Source organism: Bison bison, unplaced genomic scaffold, assembly GCF_000754665.1.
Source record: "Bison bison bison isolate TAMUID 2011002044 unplaced genomic scaffold, Bison_UMD1.0 scf7180017851639, whole genome shotgun sequence".
Lineage (NCBI taxonomy): Eukaryota > Metazoa > Chordata > Mammalia > Artiodactyla > Bovidae > Bison > Bison bison.
The window spans coordinates 64,515-65,472 of record NW_011482212.1 but is presented as its reverse complement, the minus strand read 5'-3'; the positions used below and the strand labels follow the sequence as shown (position 1 = coordinate 65,472).

Genomic DNA, 958 nt, shown 5'->3' with positions numbered 1-958 from the left:
AGCCTAGTCTAAACATCATCTTTCATGACCCCTCCCCTGACTTCTTTTTCTTAATTCCTATTGTGTTTACTGGTAGCACAGAGTTTCATGCTTCCTTGCCCTACACCTGCTAATTTTATTGCCCCCTCACTCATATCCCTTAGGAGAATGTAAGCTTCTTGAGGGGGACAAAACTTTACCTTTGTAGCACCCAAGGCTTTCCTTACACAGAATTAGGCATACAGTAGGTACTCAGTCCATACTTAGTGATAGAAGGGCAATCTTAATGCTAGAGAGGTTGGATCATGCAGCAAGTCAGTAATAAGATTCATGGATGGAAACCACAGCCCTTGATTCCCTGAACTGCAGCTTTGATACAAATGAGCCAAGCTGGGTGAGGATGCATCAGACAGGGCCTAGGAATTAGGACAGAAAAGGCCTTTCCTAAGCCTGAGAAGCAGTGATGATTACCTTTGTAGTCTAGGATGGGAGTCTGTGGGACCTCTTCAGCATAGACTTCATTGTAGCTTTCATCTGGGTAGTAGCCTGAGCCTAGAATGAAGAAAATATCAAGATAACATATTGGTCTCTGATGCAAGTCCTTTCCAACCTTTTCTGCTTTCCAGCTTGGTCCCTTTATGAGGGCGTGACACTCCATGGGTGGAGAATGAGGTGGCTATTTAGTGGGAAAAATCCTATGCTGTGAAGCAGCACAACTAATGTGGGCAAACCTCCACACCTCAGGTGCATAGATGGTGAGCTAATGGTGGGGGAGGGGTGGGCAGCTTACTGGGCTTCCTTGGTGGCTCAAGCGGTAAAGAATTTGCTTGCAGTGCAGAAGACCCGGGTTTGATCCCTGGATTGGGAAGATCCACTGGAGAAGGGAATGGCAACCCACTCCAGTATTCTTGTCTGGACAATCCCATGGATGGAGGAGCCTGGTGGGCTATAGTCCAGGGGATCAGGTGGCTACTGGTAG

General features: G+C 47.2%; 1 long non-coding RNA gene across 1 annotated transcript in view; it reads right to left on the bottom strand.

Annotated features, from left to right (window-relative positions):
* Positions 1–431: 431 nt before the first annotated feature.
* Positions 432–958, bottom strand: part of LOC104996733 — a 6,768-nt gene continuing 6,241 nt past the window's right edge. The window contains exon 3 of the long non-coding RNA XR_826239.1: positions 432–531. This is a non-coding gene — a long non-coding RNA (uncharacterized LOC104996733). The remainder of the gene's footprint in view (positions 532–958) is intronic.